Below are 21,478 nucleotides of genomic sequence, written 5' to 3' on the forward strand. Positions count from 1 at the left end.
CTTTCTGTATAAAAAGTCATTAAAAATAAGCAATCTCTGCCATCAACAAATGGGCAATTTAATTAAGCAATATCATTAGTAACATACATGTAGAACATAAGGGCAGTCTCCTTTAGAGCCAATAGATAATCCAAAAGGAGTACTTTAAAATTAAAATGGGTTTAAAAAGTTTTTTTTTCTAGTTTCATATTTGACAAATATGAACTAGTGTTACCCAATGTTGCCCATAATTAAAGTAAATGAGAGAGCAAAAGCAATTATTTGGTTCATCAAATGATTGATTACACCAGTTTGAAGTCACCAAGTACAGGATTAAATTTTCTCCAAAATTATCAGAGCTGTATAATGAAGGAGTAAGGAAGATAGGGATGGATGAACCAAATACTCTTTCAGTTTTAATAAACATGTATTAAAACACAAGGTACATCAATTCCTAGTTACCTATTTGAGAGAAATTGCTTAGCGTTTTTGAGTTTTTGTTTCCTCATCTCTCAAATGTTAATAATAATAATAATTTTGCAGAATTGCTTTGGAAATTAAAAGTTTTGAAATTAAATCACCTTTGAAAGTAAAGGTCTCATGACTACCGGTACATAGTAGACGCTTAATATATTCATCACCACACAAATGAGCCATCTCTCTTGAAACAGGTTATAAAGTAAATGTGGTCCCTTCCTTTTCCATTACATTTGTCTGTCGTGATGACTTCCCTTGCCACAACCTCTTCTGAGAAAGCTGATCTGCCCACAGATCTCTTTGAGGGAGGAGACCCAGCCAACCATGTTTTGTACCACTCCCTGAAGATAGCTTTTTAGATGTGAAATGCCCCAGACCCAAAGGCAGCTAATCCTTGGGCTATTCAATGATGCATGAGTAGCCCGATATGAATGATCTCTTCAATGGTGAATGAGCTGGGCAACTGGATTCTTGCATTCAGAACATAGAACAGAAAAACACAGGGGTAAAGTCAATCAGTTGTGAAAATCTGCGTACAGCACGTGGTTCATTAGTAAGAGTAGGGAGTGAGAAACTGGGAAAGAACTTGTATTAAGAGTAAACCAAAGACAAAGGAAGTAGAATCTATAACCAAAGAGACACAGAAAAAGAAAGAATAAAAACTAAGAGGTCAAGCTAAAGAAGCAAGAAACAGAAGGAAAAGTAAGAAGACAAGATATACAGAAAGAAGCAAAGATTGATAGAACAGACGAAGATCCACCAGAAATTCTTGCACTTTTGATTCCTAGAAATACTATGACTGGGATTCCTCCATCTGAGAGTCCCGGACTCAAACGCTTCTTTCTTCTGGAGTTCCAGGAGAGTAAATTATATTATATACACATCTTCCCCCCCATCTTCTGCACCCTACTATTCCTTGAGTAAATGAGTTTTCTTGAACCTACACTTTCAGCATAACTGAAATATAACTACATGCCTTTGAAGCAATAGAGGAAGATCTATGTAGCAAATAAATGATTTAAACTAACAAATGAGTGTCATCATTAGATTAATTTCCTCCCCTGGACCAGGTAGTGCATGCATGACCAACTTCCTGAGATTGCTTATGTTGTTCCTCCATATGGAAAATGTCTTTTTCACTCTTTTCCAAATATTCAAATCCTACCTATTTATAAACTGTCCAGTTGAAGCTTCCTATCTTCCTGCACATTCTACCTATACAAATATCTCTTAACTAAATTCCTAGACCACATTTTCATGCTTAATGCTACCATATGTTATCTCTTTGCCTAAATCCTGCATTGTTAGTTAATGCATTGTCATTTTACCTATTCTAGGTGTGTATCTAGTCCATCCTCCAAAAAAACACAAGTTCTTTGAATACAGGAAGTGGGGTTGATGCATTTTTAAAATAAATTTGCTTTACCTTTATCACACGATATCCCCAAAGTAGCAGTTAAAAAAAAAAAAAGATTGAATGAATAAACAAAATTATAGTGAAAAAAAGAATGAATAAATTCAGTGTGGTCAAAGATTTATATAAAATTTCACAGAGGATCCGTATAGGAAAGTTTTTTATTTTTTAATGAGAAAAGCAGTAGCATTTGTACATTAATTCCTTTGAGATTGAGTTCTTCAATTTATCCTACGGAGGTTGTTATAATTATGTTTATCACCATGTAAAAAAGCATTGTACAAAAAATCTATTTTAGGTGTTAGATCATAATAATTGCAGCCTATTAGACCAATGCAAGATTCTTTTCAATTTCCAATGCATCTGATTGTGTTAAAAAGGAGGTCACAAGGAACTGACATACTATAGAAGGTCAGTAGACAAGATGCGGCAGAAGAGGTCTTGGCACAAACTGACATATTCAGTTGGAATTGTTTGTTTTCCGTTCTTTTTAATTTCAGGGGAAAAGAATCTTTCATCTCTTCTCTGCACTTGAACAGCAGGTGGGCAGACACTGAATTTTTTCAGGAGAGTGAGTGTGTGGGTAAGTCACTTGGAAGAAGTTCAAACATCATGTATATTACTGATGTTGACAAGTCTAACTGCAGGACACGGGGGAAACAATCCTAGCTGGGGTAGAGCTGGCATTTTCAGGGTATTTTTTTAAAAAAATATAAATGCTCTGACACTGATCTAAAACCCTAGCTCCTGAGGGCTTTGGTGTGTAACTGTGATGTGTGAGGCCAGGCATATACAAAAGCTGGGATGGAAGATTTCGCTCGAATAAAATTGGAAGCAGCTTATATGTTCTGCCACTTCTCAAATCAACTGTGGCTTCTTGAGTTGGAAAACACCAAATTTGCTATTCATTGTTTTTTTCCCCCTTTTTGTTCCCATTGCTGCCTTTGCCTTTCCAGGGTCTATACAAAGTGAAACGTGTTTCAGGACCATAATGAGTCGTTTTGAAAAGCATTCAGTTGAGTTTAATGTTGTTCTAGTAAGTTTCTTGTAGCCTGGGGTCCGTGGTGCCTGTGTGTGAGCCTGTGTGTGTATGTGTGAATCCAACTCACCAGCAGATGCGGCATTCATCTGTTTCAAACAGAAATATCGGCCCAGTCCAAAAATAATTGTTAAGGTCATTCAGTATGAATATAGGAGTTAAAGTTCTAGCAAAAAGAGCAGTGAAGGTGTGAAGTTAACTAAATTGGTGTAAAAAAAAAATTTGTTGTAAGGACTTTGAAGGATACAGGAAAAACAGCGTGGACCGCAGTTCTGAAAAAAATGAGCTATCGTGTGTGTGTGTGTGTGTGTTTAGTTTTTTTATCCACATTTATTTTAATATCTTAAGTTTCCTTAAAAATGGCTTTAACTCATAGAAAAGAATTTATATGTTTTTATAATACTAATAGAAAGAGAGAAAATGAATTATGAAGATGTGGACATATTCAAATTGTCTTTCCAAGCAAAAAGACATAAGTTTTTCACTCTGGAAAGTTTTTTTGTTTGTTTGTTTGTTCTGTTTTGTTTTTTAAATATTTTATTTATTTATTTGACAGACAGAGATCACAAGTAGGCAGAGAGGCAGCCAGAGAGAGAGGAAGGGAAGCAGGCTCCCTGCTAAGCAGAGACCCTGACGTGGGGCTCGATCCCGGACCCTGGGATCATGACCTGAGCTGAAGGCAGAGGCTTTAACCCACTGAGCCACCCAGGTGCCCCACTCTGGAAGGTTTTGATGGCCATGATCATATTTCTCAATAATTCTAACTGAAGTTGGAGCCTGATGGCCTCTGCAAGTTTGAGAGAAAGTTACTGGCTAGGGTAGAATGGCAGAAATTCTCATGGTGAGTCAGACCCATGGGCTCAAGAGACAAACTTCACTTTCTTTTTTGGCTGTCAAAGCTTTTTCCTCCTTCCCTTCATTCCCAAATTATGACAATCTGTTTTATCTTTTTTTCATTTCAGAACTTCTCTTTCACATTTATTGTACTGTGCTTATTTATACTTCAGATTAACTTTGTTTGTTTTATTGAAAAGAAGAGCCCCAACATATCTGAATTAGATTCCAAAACTCTGACTTTAACTCTGTGGATAGTGCTACTTAGTTCTTTCCTGCTGTAGAGATATATGTTGTCTGGAAATGAAGAGTTCCGTGTGAAAAACCAGGGGGAGATTATGGTGCAAGAGAAAACAAAACATGGAGAAAGTAAAAATATGTACATGTTAACACTGGTTGCTGAGTTAAAGTCACTGTTCGGGAAAATGAGTATATATTGTGTTCAACGGTTAACTCTTTAGATATCTTACTGTCACGAATGGGTTGATAAGCTACATGTGATATGATGGTATAGAGATGAAATAATTATGGGGAAAGAAAAGTGTGCTTGTGCCTTCTCTCTCCCCCATAAAACTACATATCTCTAGGGAATTGACTTTTCCTACCACTCAGTTTCTCAGACATTCTCCTCCGTCTTATCCTCTCCTCTCTCCTGGATCCCTCATAACCTGAAGCCCTCATTCCAGCCTGCTATAGTTCATTCTTGCACGTGAATAGATCATTAAATGAATTCAACTTCAGCTGTGGCCCCTAATAGGCCAGAATCACTCAAGTGGAACTCGGGGAACAGAGCCCAGAAGCCCCGATGCTGCAGTCGTTCTAAAATGGGGAGGTTAGGGCACCTGGGTGGCTCAGTGGTTGAGCCGCTGCTTTCGGCTCAGGTCATGATCTCAGGGTCCTGGGATCAAGTCCCGCATTGGGCTCTCTGCTCAGCAGGGAGCCTGCTTCCTCCTCTCTCTCTCTCTGCCTGCCTCTCTGCCTACTTGTGATTTCTCTCTGTCAAATCAATAAGTAAAATCTTTAAAAAATAATAATAAATAAATAAATAAATAAATAGATAAAATGGGGAGGTTAAAGGGGCCTGATGTTCCTTTCAATCTCAATTTAGTTTGAGGGCAGATTACCTTTGGGACTGTGAACTCCCCGCAACCCTCCCAGTGAGACACGGATATGCATAATTTACTTCCTGAACTGGAAGTTGTGAAGTGAATGGAAGAGTTTGGATCTCAGTTCTTATCCTTAAGAACATATCCTCAGGCAAATGTGGGTACTTCATTTATTCATTCAACAAGCCATTTGAGTATCGAGTACTGCTCTTGTTTTGAAACATGTTAGAGGCGAGCAGTGCTGATAAGGCCCATGTTTTCATGGAGCTTGTATTTAATAGAGGAGCATAGCTCAACAAATATACCTTCATACACAAGAGAAAATCAGGAAATGTGAGTGCTACAAAAAAATTAAAAGAGTGATGTGCTAGGTTAGGGGATCTCAAATATTAATGTGCACGTAAATCAATCAGGGTTCTTGTTATAATGCAGATTCTGATGTAATAGTCTTGGATGGGGCTCAAGACTCTGCCTTTCTAACAAGCTTCTAGGTGATGCCAGGGCTGCAGGTCCATGCCCCATGCTTTGAATAGCAGGTCAATAACTCTTTATTAGCGATAATTTTAGATTGTGCAGTAATGGCGGGCTTTTCTGATGAGGCTGTGGGCAAGTGGAGAAACCATTCATTGAAAATCTGTTGGAAAGGCATTCTAGACAGAGGATGGGGTTATTTCAAGACCGTAAAGGAGAAGAGAAATTGGTAAGTCAAAGGAATGGAAAGAAAGCCTTTATGCCTTAAATACAGTGAGCTGAGGGGAGTGAGAGAGAGCCAGTCATGCCATGAAATCCAGGATAAAAAATGAGATTTTATTCTCAACCTTAAGTGATGTCATTGTAGAGTTTAAGCGAAGATCTACTTTACATTCCCCAAGACTATTCTAGATAAAGGGTGGAGAAAGGAGCATGAAGTAGAAACAAAGAGGCCAGTTGAAGTCTGCTGGAGTTGTCCAGATGAGAAATGATATTGGATAAGATCAAGAAAATAGCAATGCGGATAGATGAAATAGGTAGAATAAGAAAATGTTTTGCCTTTGTTTCTACTTGTTGATTGATTGGTTTTAAGAGGTAAGGGAAAGAAAGGAAGTAAAAATCTCCCTCAGTTTGTTAGCTAGAGTTGGTGAGTAGATGGCAGTCCCCCATGGAGATTCTTGGAAACAGAATTTGGAGAGTGAGTCAAAAGTTCCACTTAACCCATGTGAAAAAAAAAAAGACATGTCCAGGAGGCATAGTAAGTCCTGAGTAAAGGTGAAAAATAGAGATATACATTTGGAAATTATCAGCACTTAAATGGTACTGGTTGCAAACACTTAGGGAAAAAGTATAGACAACAAAAAGAGACCTCAGGCCTTAAGCTTTATACCCTCTACCATTTAATGTTTACAACCAGAGCAAGGAAAGCTATCCAAGCACACTGAAGTGATTGGCCACTGAGTTAAAAAGAAAACTATGAGTGTGCCATGTAGAAACCAAGATAAAACCTAGGTTTCAAAATGGTAGGCTGAATAATTCTATGGAAGCACGGGACTTGGAAATGTGAAGTTGGATTGTGATGATCCTGCACACATATGTACATGTACTAGGAAGGACTGACATGAGGATTAGAGATAATGAATATAAAAGGGTGAGAAATAGAAAGGCAGAGAACTACTGAGGGTCCTGTATAAAGTCATAGCAAAACGATAGTGGAGGCAGCAGTTCTAACCAGGTCTCTCTGATCTCAGAAGGTCTATTCTTTCCCCTCTGCCTCTCTGCTTCGGGATCCCATCACCCAGCCTTTCACACCAGGTGGAAGAGCGTATGCACCCAGCTAAGGCACTGGGTGCATATAGACAGTTTCCCCATGGCTATGTCAAAACGTAGCCTTAAAAATATGAAGGTAGGGGAAAAGGAAGGAAGGGAGAGAAAGGATAATGAATAGAATCCTGGGTCTAAGTTGTACATAATGTCTTAATTCTACAAGCTCAGTGAATTAAGCCCTTCTAAGTGCCTTTAAATCCCTCCCTCTCCAAGTGAAATCCAGGTGCTCATCTCCTCTGTCAATTTTGCAGCAATCTCATTTATGTCTGATGGACCCGGCTTACCTGAAGAATAATCCTAAATCACCCCCTTTCCTTTCATTGTGTATTTCATTATATAGGCTCAAAAACCTTGAAAAAGTACTCCCTGTATTTTGGAGAAAATAAAAATGTATTTGTCCGGAGCTCAGTTATCTTTGGATACTATCCTGTTTGTCTTCTTATCACCAACATGCACGCAACTTAAGACTAGTGAAGACATTCTCTGTAATTCCCCTCACTTCCTTGCATTTTCTTATGTCAGGAATTAGGTTTTTTCCTTAATAGTTTCTTTCCCAGAAATGTCTCCCTATTCCTACCTAGATATTCAAATTCCATCTTATTAAAATCTCCGCTTTAATGCCCCTTTTGCAGGAAGCCTTACCTGGTCAAACCAAGTCAAACTATTGTTTTACTTCCTGGAATTGACATAACACATGATACCTCTGTCATTTAGCATGCTAAAAAGTCTATTTTTCTGTTAATTCCATTGAAATATGTACTCAATAAGCTCTTTTTTGACTCCCAATTAATACTCACTGCCATGTTAGGGCCAGACAGGTTGGGAAGACTCACAAGCATCCTCTGAAATACTGTAGAATTTCTGCCACTGGTATGATTTAGAGAGCAAGCAAAAACAGCATATTCATTTTAAATATATAAGGACTGATGTGCTAAATCACATATCACCAACTGTCCTAATGTACGAGAGAGAGAGAACATGCACAGGTCAGGTAGGGAAGGTAGAATCAGAGACCTTTCTCCCTCTGGTTTCCTGGGGCTTCCCTTGGTGTCTGGCATTGTTTGCCTGCTGATTAGTGAGGTGTCTCTGGGTACATTAATGTGGAAGGTTGGATGTGTTTGACAATAAGTCAATGATTCTTTTTGACATGACTTTAATAGTACTGAAGAAGTGATTGTAAGATGATGCCTTTTAATGGGATATAGATATAAGCGACCTGCTTTTTATGACAAAGGTCAATGGTATTGATGGGTAGTGTAGAGGAGATAATTTCCTTGGCATGGTAGGAGACAACTTGCATGATTCATGATTCATGAAGGTATCTCTCTCTCTCTGTCCTCTTCTCTTTTTTTTAAGCTCTCTCCCACAAGGAGGAAACATGAGCACCCCTGCCAATTCCTTCCAGCTGCCACTTTATTTGAAATAAGGAAAAGGTAATATCCCACAATGAAATGAGTCACTGCTCGACAATTGATGGTAACCTCTAGCTGGCCGAGGCCTTCAGAATTTGACAATCATATATGGAATGAGTTTTCTTTTATTGTGAAGGAAGTGGATATGTGCCATTCCAATGGGACATACAAGCAGTCAAGGAGCAAAGGCTGAGTGGCAGAGACGGGAGAAGGGCATATGGCACAGAAAAGGGAGAGAGCACATCCATATGTGTCTACATGTTAGTTGTAGGTCGAGCAATAAAGTACAAGAATCAGCTTTGCTGAATTACACTTCGTTGAAAGGTCACAGGCAAGCAGAATGGAGGGCTGCACCAAGGGCTGCTTCTGGAAACAGAGCAAGCTGGCCTTGGGCTGAATTGGAACCTCTGGTTAATGGTGGGTCAGGCAGAGAACATTGTGGATCCTTCTAGACAGTGCCTAGAGCAGGGCAAAGAAAGTCTCAGTAGCGATTCCTCAGCCACAAATTTATATTTTTCCGCCTTATTGAACCTTAGTTTTCCATGGTGGGGGAAGAGACAGGAAATAGGGAAGAGTGTGAAGAAGACAGAACAAAGCCAGAGAGGGGAAAGGCAAGGTGGGAGGGAAAGAGAGGAGGGGTGGCAAAAGGGAAGGACTGAGATACAAGGCAGAGAGAACAGAATGCACACGGTGAGTATTCTGGAAACTAAATAGTCCTGCTGTCTTGCCTTGCCTATCAGAATAGGATTCTCTCCTAAGCTCCATTAAAGTCGTTTCACCAGTGACATTTTCTAGAAAGGATGCGGGTCCCACTCTGCCTCCCACACTTGCCCCTCTCTCCATCCATCAGTACACTGCAGGGTGGCTTATTTTGGAAATATGTAGCTAGTTAATCTTACCCACAATACTTCCCACTCCCAAACGTAAGTCTCCCCATTCATCTGTCCTCTCTTGGATTTTTATTCCAAATTAAGCTGTATGTTCTCGGCTGATTCATGCTCCTTCCTACCATCCCAGTGCATGCTTGCTTTTCCAAACTTCTCTCCATGGGCTATGGATGTCTTATCCCATAGTAAATAGGCCAGGGGCATGACTAAAATTGGTGGTTGTGGTCATTGTGAAGAGCAATGTTGTGTAGGAAGGTAAGATGTTATGAGCCTTAACACTCAGGGTTTGTCTTCCGCCCCCCTCCCCCCTAGCCTCTAAGTTCATTATTAGAACCTGGGGAAGGATAGAGCTTTACCACTGCTCAAATGACATCAGTGTCACTAATTCAACTCACTCATTCTTTAGATCCTTAACATTTTCATCTCAGTGAATAACTGCATTTATTTCAGCTACCCATTCCCCAAGACCAGAATGTAGACTTTGTGAATAAAACCAAGACCAAACCAAACTAATTAACCTGTTGTATGCACTTCTGAAATATGGAATTCTATTCCATCCCAGTTTATTGTTTTTCAGCCCTCCTCCTTGGTTATTATCACGAATATGTCTAAATTCCAGTCTCGTTTATACTCTGGCATGTTCACCTGGTTAGGTTTTTGCTATCTATCACCCCGTCCTGTCTCCTTGTTCTTTATCATTCAGTCTGGCCTCTGTTGTCCAACATAGAAACACTGCTGTCCACCCAAGGCTTCTCCTTCTCCTCTAGCTCATTTCTAAATAGTGCTAAGTCTCAGGCAGTGTAATGTAGGCTCTAAACTATGAAATTTGGTTCTTATCTCATCACCGTGCTTGCTGTGTGAAATGAATAAATAACTCAGATCCCCTGTGTTTCTTCTTCTTCTTCTTTTTTTCCCATTTCAATATTTAACTAATTAAACTACTTGACTCAATTTTTCTTAAGAAAAGGACTTGGGGAAAGGGCTTTGTGATAAAATTACATGTGCAGTCATTTTATTTATTTTTATTTTTTTTAAAACATTTTATTTATTTGACAGACAGAGATCACAAGTAGGCAGAGAGGCAGGCAGAGAGAGAGAGAGAGAGGAGGAAGCAGGCTCCCTGCTGAGCAAAGAGCCTGATGTGGGACTCGATCCCAGGACCCTGAGATCATGACCTGAGCCGAAGACAGTGGCTCAACTCACTGAGCCACCCAGGCGCCCCAAGTCATTTTAGATTTTTACAGTAATTGTAGATTTCTGACAACTCAAAACAGAGACTGTATCTACATGTATGTATCTATGTCTATACATAACTAGGTGTAAGTCAATTGACATTTTGGTTGATGAAATGGTAGAAAGTACTAATAGTGATGAGGTGAAAATAGCACCCATGAAGTTCTATTGCAGAGCAGAGAAATGAGCAAACTGATCATTTTTTGTCTTTTCATATAAATGAAAAACTTAAATCTTATCGACCTAGTTTTTACATCGCTCAAAAATGATAATGACAAATATGTGCTTGAACTCTTACCATTATATTTCTACTAAAATATCTTACCTTTCATTTTAGGAAACTAGTTATTCAACAAACATTTTTTAAAAAGATTTTATTTGTTTGAGAGGGAGAGAGAGTGAGAGAGAGATATCATGAGTGGGGAACAAAGGGAGAAACAGGCTCCCCACTGAGCCAGGAGCCTCACACTGGGCCTGATCTGGGATCATGACCAGAGCTGAAGGCAGACACTTAACCATCTGAGCTACTCAGGTGCCCCTCAATGAACATTTTAATTTGCTAAGAAATTTTAAGCCCATGTTGAGAGAACTTCCCTTTTCTTTAAGAATAGAAGTGTAAACAACAGTAAATATTTGTAATTATTTTTCTCCTCATGCTAAGAATAGATACCATTTTAATAGTTAAATGATGTGATTGAGCGTGAAACATGTCTAACACCATAGCAATTTTCCAAATATAAATCTTGGGTAATGGAATTGTTTTCTCCTACAGAAGAGAATGTCGATTCATGTGCTCATGAATACTTTCATGTTTTTTTGCAAGGTGCCACAAATTCATAGAATCATAGGCTCTTAAAGCTGGAAAGGTCCTTGTGATTGGAGAGCCCGAATACGTCATTTTACACATGAGAAAACTGAAAACTGATTTCCCTGTCTCCACAAAGGGAACTAAAAAGGGCTTTTTCGTTTCTTCTGCCACAGAAAAGTCTATTCCATACACCAGAGCCGGCACCTTCCCCCTTTTCTAATACCCTCTTTTCCATCTATCCCTCCCCACCCCGCCCCTCTCTTCCATACCGATGTTGAGCTCCCGGTCAACAAAGTGCAAGGACCCTGGCATGACATCTGTCTGTTCTGTGACTTACAACACACTCATCCTTCTGTTTGAATGCTCCTTCTTTACTTACACATATTCTACTTTAAGATTCACCTAAAGGGTTGCCTCCTCCAGGAAGATCTCCTGATCTGCAAGTCTGAGACAAGCGTTTTCTCATTGTTTTCAATACCTTCTTATTTCTACCACAGTATGTATAGCATTGAATGGTAATCATGGACTTACTTTCCTGCTTGCCAGGTTACCAGCACCCAGGATAGTCCTGGCTCATAGTTGGAGCACAAAGAATAGTCACTGCGTGAGTGAACAAATTCATGAATAGAAGCCAAGATCTCTCACATGCTGAAACAGAAGTACAAACAGAAACAGGGCAAGAAATGGGAAAAAAAAAATGGATTCTACTGCTAATTTCTCCAGACAGCCCTGGAAGTTTATGTATTGTCAAATTTTATTTCACTTAACTACACACATAAACACATGGCTGTGTATGCACATATATACATGAGAGAGCTTGAAAGGGAAGAAACACATTCGACTAAAATTCTACCTAGGTGATTAATCCTCGATCCCTGCGGAATGATTCTTACTGGGCTTCTTAGGGCAAAAACAGTAAAAGAGGGCCTTGATAGACCACATACCCTTCTGAGGATGCTGCAGATAAGCTGACCAAACACCAAAAACCACCATCAAAGCTTGTGCACTGTGGATGGGCTGCCTCTCTGGACCGCCTTTTCTGATGGAGGTTCAACCTTATCTGGGTCTTTGAAAAGCACTTACTGTTCTTTGCCAGCGATCAAACCAAAATCTCTATCAATTTCTTCGAGAAAAAAGCTACATGATCCAGCTGACAAAATGATGTATTTTATGAATAATAAATTTTTCAAGGGCTTCAGTCCATGTTATTTACTAGACAACCATAATTTGTAATGTTTACTTAAACACTGGCTCTCAACAAAACACTTAGAAGCACTTAGCATCTTGTCCCTGAGCAGTGTGCATCTGAAATCTGGACTTCTTAATTGTATTGTGTGGAAAGAATTTTGGAATGCTGCTACCCCATTCACCGCCAAGACCGCCAACATCAGCCATCTCTACAGTCAGAGCCACCTGTGATGTTTGAAAAAACACACCCATAGAAGGAGGAACTTGGGAGCAAAGCAAAGTCAGCCAGAAACCACCTGCTTGGTCAGAATCCTCACCATGACTCCATGAGAGAACACGACCAATTTTATATATGAGCAAGAAAGTCCCAGCTGGAATACTTTCTTTAACCCTGAGAGTTGTATTTTTTTTTTTTAATCATCTGATGCACTTTACTGGTTGCTTTAGTATTTAAAATGAATTAAGTGCTATTAAACCCCATTTTTAGGTAGTTTCATCAGTACAGCCTAAGGGGATATAAAGCAAGGAGCTTTCTCTGGCAGAAATCCAGATACTAATGCCTCCTCATTGCATTTAAGTCAGTAGTTAGGTCAAGTAGACAAACATATTTTAGAATATGTTTAAATAATCACTCCATTTAGGGTTGCTTTTCAACTCACACATTTTCTCTTCTTTATTCTCTTTCCTGGCTAATACAAAAGGTGACACAGTCACAGGCATGGTGGCTTTGTGCCTGGACAAACTGGATTTTTCAGTTTGGCTCAGAATATCTGCGTCCCATGGCAATGGGGCGGTGATCACGATGAGGACATTGGGGGAGGCAGTAGAATGTTGCATAGGACTAAAAGGATGATAAGGACAGCAAACCGTCACTGTGTAGACAGGCATCAAAGAGGCGTGTGTCCCTGGGCACTCGACTACATCTCATTTCCAGAAGTAAGAAAACCGGCCACCCATTGTACACATAAATTTAAGTTGTGTTTGGTCTAAGAAAATGAGTCTCGAATCTCATTTACAGCTACCATAGTTTTGGCAGAGAATGATATCACTAAAGCAACTTTACAAGGACAGTGGCATTTTAATTGTAAGCATCTAACTATAAATGAAATTGGGATATATATTTTTGCGGAGACTGGAGAGACTCAAAAATGGCAGGAAGTGAAGGCTGTAAGGAGAGATTTTTGTTGCTAAAATTACGCGTGCAAAGTGGCACTTCTGGACCAAAATGAGAGATTAGGCGATCGTACATTATGATGTAAAGTAAGCAAGGTGGCAAGTGGATGGAATAAAAACAAGGAGCTCTTGGAGCAAGCCAAGTATGCCCAGAACGATTAATCATAATCATGTGGTAGAAAATAGGATAAAAAATAATGAAAATGAGCATTTGATGTGATTCTTTTTAAAGATTTTATTTATTTATTTGACAGAGAGAGAGAGTACAAGTAGACAGAGTGACAGGCAGAACGAGACGGCAAAGCAAGCTCCCCACTGAGCAAGGAGCCTGATGTGGGGCTCAATCCCCAGGTCCCTGGGGTTATGACCTGAGCTGAAGGCAGCTGTTCAATGGACTGAGCCACCCAGGTGCCCCTGATGTGATTTTTTATAAAATGGCGATGAGTTCTATGAGCTGAAGGGCAATTTTGAGTAGTTCTTTGGTAGGTTTCCATGCACCTAGCACCACGTTGGGCAAGGAATGAGTCCTGAATAATGACTGTTGAGTAGAAACAATATGTGTCCATATGGATGGTTGGGATGGACACTGTCTGTGCAGCAGTTGGTAGCATACGGGAAGCAATGGGGGTGGGTATCCTAAGATAGAAAGTTTTTAGGCCCACACTGTGTCTCACACAAATGCTTGAATGATGCTGACATACTCTGCACTATCAAGGGGAAATTGTTATAAGGATGTTGCCCACCAACAGGTCTTGGTCAGCATCTGACAGATTGTCTTTTGACAAATTGAGCCTTTTACCATGAAAATGGCTTGAGGGCCAAATACAGAATGAAATTCAGAAGTAGTTGCTTTTATTTAGAAACAGATGTGTTTGGATGATCTTCTTTTGCTGGGTTACAGAAGTATTTGGTATGCCAATTTCGAATCCGGAATTTCTCCTCTTTCTCTTTGCTAAAACTATGCAAAATAATCATGTGACCCTGCACATACTAACAATATTTGGTCTTATATTACATATGATTCTCTGTCTTTGTAATGTGCTCTGTATCTTCCTTCCTATTTATCATATCTTTCCATAAATTTTTCATTTTTATTATTCATTTATTTATTTATATTTATTATATATATAGATATAGATATATCATTTATTATTCACTATTTCAAGTCCTCCACTCCCTCTACTCCTACTTCCTTACTCTTGCTTCTCTCTACCACATGGGTATGAAATTTTCCTTTCTATCCACTCTGTGGCCTGCATCTTCTGGAACCATAGTGGCGGTGGTCCTGTTTTAAGTTTTCTCCTATTCTGTGTGCTACCTGCATCTTCTTCCTTGGTGGCTTGGGGAATAGTAAATGGTATGTATATACTTACTTGACCATAAAATAAGCATTCAATATTTTTTCTTCCACATCTTCATGGGTTTTTTGGAAACAAGATATTTCCATAAAATTATAAAACATATCAGTATTCATGACACAGAAGGAAAGTTGAAAAATATTTATAATGGGTTCTCAGTGGCTTAGCAAGTTAGCTTATGTGTGACTTGAATTGTACATCATTATAAAATTCCACAGGATCTTTGGAACCAAGGAGCTACAAGTAGAAAATAATTTTATGTCATTCAACATAATCCATTTGTGAAATTAAACTAGTTCTTCAAAACTATACAGATAACACTTGAGCGTTAAGAACAAGGGGGAACGGGTGGACCTAGTTTGAAGATCTATTCTGGAAAGGTAGGTCAACAGACTTGACCTTCACATAGCCACAGCAGGCTAAGGTGTATTTGAGATACTTTCAGTGGGATACATGGGCATTCAGCAGTTTAATTCTCCTAGAGAAGCAGAAACTTCAATGTGCACAGAATTCATTTCCCCCCATTACGGTAATATTCAATTGGACTAAATTATCCTGTAACAGCATTTGATCGTGCAGCTACTGGATCTGGCTTCATTTACTTTAAGGTTAGTAAAGTCACAGCTTAAATTGCTTAAGAGTTGGCAGCATCAAAGTTCTCTCTTTTCTTTATTAACTTCTTTACTTGTAAAGAGTTGAAAACTGGCACAGGAAGTAGGAGGTCAGTCTGGAAGAAATATTACAGGTCATCACCTCTACTTTGGAAAGGTCAATGAGACAAGGATGTAAAAAGAAAAAAAAAAAGAGATGTTCAAGACTTTTCTTGTTTTAAGCCAGTTAATCCTCAAAGGAAAACCTAAATCATCTTAAAAAGTATGAAAATGGTAAGAATAGTAAAATGAAAAACATCCATTTAGGTAATTATTTTACTAAGTGTAATAGAAAATCAGGAATGGCATTTGTGTGTGTGCTTTAGAAAAATATTATCATAAGCCTCATTTTCATTCAAAGCAAATTGAGATGAGTGTTCCAGAGGACATGAAGGGCATTATCCTCCTCTTGGTGGGACTCTGGCTTTCTGGAGTCAGACCTAAAACTGTGAAGGTTCAAGAGATAGGAGAATCATGAAACTCAGTTAAATGAGAAAATCCAGGGATAATGAGGAACCTAAAAATGAAGGGAGTGGATGTCACACAGGAAGGGCCTCGGGGGAATTCTGAGACCAGCGCAGCGAGGCTGTGGTGAGAATGTTCTCAGATAATAAATGTCAGACCTGAAAGCAGGCTGGAAATGCAGGCCAGGATGATCATGCGAGGAGCCCACGCCAGTTGTAGAAGCCAGGATAGGAAGGAGATCTGGAAGGCAACTTTGAGAGGGCAGCAAAGTTTATTCTTTTCACTGGTAACCGGATTTAGAATCCAATAAGGTGATTTTAGTTATTCGCGTTGGAGTCAGAATGAGGCACTGGGTATAAATGGCCAGAAAAGCAAAAGTGACTCAAGTGTGTGTGTTTGTGAAAACACTCAGAAAAGGGTACGAGGGTGGGAGGGGGACATGGAATACTGTCCTTTGGGACCCAAATCTGGCTAGAAATCCACACAGTTCGATTTTCTACCCTCTCTCCTGTGCAATCATGGGAATGTTCTATTTTATGCAGCGTTTTTAGATGTTTAAAAATTAGCAACCAGTCCCATTATCACCAGTCATAAACCACATCCGTAATTCAACCACTCAATATAGCCGGGCACATAAAATAGACACACACCTTCATAAAAGACGTAGTCCCTTCTCCAGGCAAAGGTGATGAGCAATCATGGATCATGATGAATACAGACAAGGAGACACTGAAAAGATTTTGTTCAAGAGCCTCAGGCCAAAAGCCTGCTTGTGGAAAGTTGTCCAGGACTTTTATTTCCCCTGCATAGAACAGTGAGGATGGTAATTTTGAAGGCGCTATCAGAAAGACCCCTTACTGAGCCATATCGCACTGGTCTATTTTAGGACAATAAAGGGTTGAACTCCCTTTCCTGGGATTTAAAAGTTGGGTTTCACTGAGTGCAGCTATTTCAAACCTGCAGCTGGCAGGCCTTGGAATTGATACAGTATAATAACACTGTGCTTCAGAACTGGGAGTTACTTGGGATGGAAATGCACCATCGTACTCTTCAATGAGCAGCTTAAAGAAGATTTTAGTAATACTGAGCTGCAATGGCTCAGTGACAAAGGTACTCCCTAGTTGTACTTTTGACAGGGTTTAAACTCTTGGGGGTACAGTTCATAGAACATAATGCTTCCTTCTGAGTTTAGAAAGATATAATAACATGCACAATTACAATCTATTATTAGGAAAGGCTGAAGGACAGGTGATGTCCAAAGACAGCTAGAAATGCTATCGAGCCCAAAGCAACCATCAAGAAGCCCCTCTTAAACAAATTGTATAATTGTGTGTTTCTTTATATTTAGTGTATTACATTCACTTATAACTTTATATATGGCCTTTGGGGCATGGAGATGAGAGAAGATTTCAAGGAAGAAATAATGGTTGCTTTGCTTTGGTTTGACTACCCTTAAGTGGAAAACTTCTGAAATTAAATCTACTAGTTAAATAGAAAGACATTTATTTAAGAAAAAATATTGCTCTTAAAAATTTTAAATGCCCTAGGGCTCATGCTTGGGATCCTTTATCTCCTCTCCATAGGTAATCTCATCTACTCCCATGGCCTCAAATTCATCTATATGATAATGACTCCCAAGCTCCAGCGCTAGCCTTGACCTCTTCCCCATCTCCAGGAGAACATCTCTTAGGGATTTCTAATATGCATCTCAAATGTGCCCTGTTCAAAACAGAACTCTTCAGTACCTTCCCATTCCTCACCCTCCGTCTCCTCTTTTCTCAGTTTTGTCTCATCTCTGCTAGCTGACTCCTCCACCAACTAACCAACCAACCAATCAACCAACTAACCAAATCTATTGCTCAATCCAAAACCAAAGCAAAGCAAAGCAAACAAAAGACATCCTCGATTCTTCTCTTTCCTTCTTTTTTGACATAAAATTCACAAGCAGGAGCTGCTTGACTCTGCCGTGAATTCACCAACAAGATCTGTTCCCTCCTCTTTATTCCTTTTTCTGCCAAAGTCATCTACTGAAACATTGTCCTCTGTCCACTGAGTGTTTCAGAGTCTCCCTCTTCATTGTCCTGCTCCCTTCTAGTCCATTCTCTCCCATGGTAGCCCAAGCAGTTTGTAAATACTGTAAATAAGACGATGCCTTCCTTGCTTAAGACCTTAATTTCTTGATGCACTTAGAATAAAATGTACATTTCTGATTTTTGCCTATGAAGATCCACATATTCTGGCTGTAGTCTACCTTGGGTCCGAATTAATTGCCCTTTCTTCTAGGTCCATATACTCAAGCTATAGTACATTCTTTCTGCTTTTGGCACATGCCAGTATTATTCCCTTAAAGGCTCACTGTGCTTGAGGTTTTATCTACTGGGAATGCTTCATCCTCTAAATTTATGTGGTTGGTGCCTTTTTAAATTTTAGGACTGCTTCCTTTTAATTCTCTGCATTTATCAGAAAATCACAATTTCTAGTTGAACAGGGTAGTCACCTTTAGAGTTCACTATTATATGCCCAGTACCTAGAAAAAGTCTGTCACATGGTTGTCCTCAGTAAATATTTGGCAAACAAATGCCCTTCAGAGTTCTTATGCTGATTCTGTAACTACAGGTGTTACTTTGTTTGAGGCAATTAGCTTCTTCAAGAGTCAACCTCCTAATTTGTAAATTGATAAATTGGGACTCCAACCTGGTCATTTAGGTTTAATGTTATAAGAATTCGGAGTCTATAGTAATTCCATAACCTGTCTCTAATAAAAATAACCAGATTGGGAGGGAGGGGAATGAAAATAAACCTAAGATATAAATTTGCCAACATTTTTTCCTGTCTTGTGGTTTAATTGACAGTTAGATTACTCTGCTAGTAGTCTATTGGTAATGCTTTGGTAGTGGTTTTATAGTCCAAACTCCTAATTTTTTAAAAAGTTTATGTTTAATTAAGAAATACAGATCAGTTGACTTTTTCTGTAGCAATTGAACTTTATATTAAAAGGACTATGTATAGCTATTTAAAAGTATTAAAATAATATTCTTGTATTTGATAATATACAGGAAGAGTAGGCAGGGCCAGGTCTTTGCTCCAATTCTCCCTCTGCTCCTCCGTAGTGGCATGACTTTGGGGGAAATTTTAACCTCTTTGAAGTGCGGTTTCCTGTTATTATAAATGATAGGGTAATACTCAAGTCACAGGATTATTATGAAGACAAAGTTCCTGGGCAGCTCTTCACACAAAATAGAAACTAAGTTACAATCAATTCTCTTTCCTCTTTTTTCTTCTTGTTCATTGCACATACCTCTATTCAAATATCAAAGCATTTTATTTTTTCCTGACATCGATGACCTCTTATTCTAATGGCGTTTCTGCAACCGGGCTGGAAGAGAACTATCACAATGAGATCAGTTGTGGATTAAACCTTTATGGCACTTTGCTAAAACTTCCCGGGAATCTTCTGGAACCAGAGCCTCCCCTCCAAGCCCCTGCCCTACCACAACATATGTCCTAGCAAGACAATTTGAAACTAGCTTAAAAGCTAAGGGAGGGAACGACTCCCATGCTTATATTTAGTTTCTATCAGGACAAGAGAATAGATAAAAATTACACATAACCACAGAACTCCTTATCTGTAAGAAACCTTATTGTCTTTTGCCCAATGAGGAAGAGAATTTTCTCAAAATTGATTGCTTCCCTTGTCTTATAATTTCTGCTCTTAAGGCACTCGACTCTTTTCAATCTAATCTATGTATTGCGTTTGCATAAATTTGTTCCCCTGCCAATCCCCCAATCCTAGAATTCATTTGCCGGCTCCTTAGAGTCCCATTTAAAATGACTTTAAAGTTTAAAATTTTTCATTTCTATTAGACAATAATTTTTTATAAGAAGAAAACAGAATCAAACCTAAAATAAATAATAGAAATAAAATGGACAAAAATAAATAACTCCCATTTTCCACATATACTGACAACAACCTGTGAAGTTAGATGGCAGGACTTGTTCATGACAAATTGGTGACTTGAATTAAGATCCACCAAGTCCTACTTAATGTTTTTAATGGCGATGCCATGGGCCAGCTTCTATTTGTGAAGGACAACATATAATTCCTGCGTGTGCAAAAAGTGTAATCCTGGTGTGCTTATAGTCCATTCTCAACATTATCTCAGACGTAATCATGCTGCTCTTGGTGATGGAAGACTGCAGTTGATAGTCATTCTACTGAGTGAGAACGGCAACTGTAAAATGAGAAAATCAAAATAAATCTATCATGATCTAAAGGATATAACTGTCATTCAATTAAGACATTTTATTTTATTAGGAAATATTTTATTAGGAAATATTAACAACAGTAATATGTAATGCATTTGGTTCAACAGATAATTATTTATGGAGCAAAATACGAGTAGTACAGCGCCTAATCCTAATAAGTGCTTAGTAATTATTAGTTATTATTATTTCTCTGTATCCCGTATAATGTATAATCAGCTTTTTTGAAATTTTTCCTCATTCAGTCCTCTCAACAATTCAGAGTACTGGTAGTAATAGTAGTAGTAGTAACGTTTTTATTATTACCATTTCTAATTTACAAGTAAGAAGATAGAGAAAGCCATAAATATCATCTCTGCCTCTCTGAAGCAATAAGAGTTTGGTGAACAGTTATAGATCACCTATTTGCATCATGTGCTCGCTTCAATGTTTCCCTCTATAACTTTAAGCAGAGGTCAGTCACATCATCCCCACATGAATCCTTCAGGTTCAGAGACAGAACAACCTGTTCTTTGTTTTATTCACTGTAATCTTCAGAGGAGTCTTACAGACTAAGCCCAAATTTGTCTCCCAATAATTTCTACCTAATAGTCTTGTGTTAAACTCTCTCTGGAGCTTTAGAAAATAATTGTAACCTCTCTCCTATCTGGGTAAGATGATGGAAAACTGCCATCATTTGTCTTCTCCTCTTCTGCACCTTAAGCATCTAATTATTTCAACAACTTCTCAAACAACTTGCACTTTGCTATCTGGGTTGCTTTTCTCTCTGTTGCACTCCCATTTATCAATGCCTGTTCTTGAAAGTGGCAGTCAGAATATCATAAAATACTTGAGTCATTGGCTAGATGTTGCAGAACATAGTAAGACTATTAATTCCTTTGATCTCCAACCTGTAAAATTCCCACGTGACTTTCAAGTTTCAGCCCAAATGTTGCCACTTTGATACAAATATCTTCACTCAGCTGAGGAGTAAACATCATCATTTTTATATTCATTTGTATAACAAATATGTTATCTACCATACAGAGATCTGGTCCAGCTATTAGACACAGTGTGAAAAAAACAAAACAAACTTATTTTCTGACTTCTTTGATCATACAGAAGCCCGACATTAAACAAGCATATACAAATTCATGCGTAATTACAAATTTTATGAAGGCGAAGAGGAGGTTATTAGGATAATAAATAGTACTTGAGTGGTAGCACTTTGTGTAAGTCCTGGAAAATATCTAGAGTATATCTAAGGCATGTATAGAAATATTTGTATGTGGGTTTTGGAGGGGCAGGTATGGGGCAGGCAATGGAGGGATTAGGTGGGTAAAGTGAGTATTTTGGAGAAAGGAAATACCAGTTTCAAAATCCTTGTGAGTGCTCAGCAGTTTTGAAGAAAGAAGT

The sequence above is a fragment of the Mustela nigripes genome, chromosome 8 (genome assembly GCF_022355385.1).
Source record: "Mustela nigripes isolate SB6536 chromosome 8, MUSNIG.SB6536, whole genome shotgun sequence".
Lineage (NCBI taxonomy): Eukaryota > Metazoa > Chordata > Mammalia > Carnivora > Mustelidae > Mustela > Mustela nigripes.